Genomic DNA, 429 nt, shown 5'->3' on the forward strand with positions numbered 1-429 from the left:
TGATGGTGTTGGTGATGGTGGTGGTTGTACTGGTGGTGGTGGTGGTGATGGTGCTGGGCTGCTTGTGTTGGTGATGTTGGTGATTATCCTGCTGATGTTGGTGATGGTGGTGATGATGGTGGTGATGATGGTAGTTGTACTGGTGGTGGTGGTGATGGTGTTGGTGATGCTGGTGGTTGTACTGGTGGTGGTGGTGATGGTGTTGGTGATGCTGGTGGTTGTACTGGTGGTGGTGATGGTGCTGGGCTGCTTGTGTCAGTGATGTTGGTGATTATCCTGCTGATGTTGGTGATGGTGGTGATGATGGTGGTGATGCTGGTGGTTGTACTGGTGGTGGTGGTGATGGTGTTGGTGATGCTGGTGGTTGTACTGGTGATGGTGGTGATGGTGTTGGTGATGATGGTGGTTGTACTGGTGGTGGTGGTGGTG

Source organism: Suricata suricatta, chromosome 8 (genome assembly GCF_006229205.1).
Source record: "Suricata suricatta isolate VVHF042 chromosome 8, meerkat_22Aug2017_6uvM2_HiC, whole genome shotgun sequence".
Classification (NCBI taxonomy): domain Eukaryota; kingdom Metazoa; phylum Chordata; class Mammalia; order Carnivora; family Herpestidae; genus Suricata; species Suricata suricatta.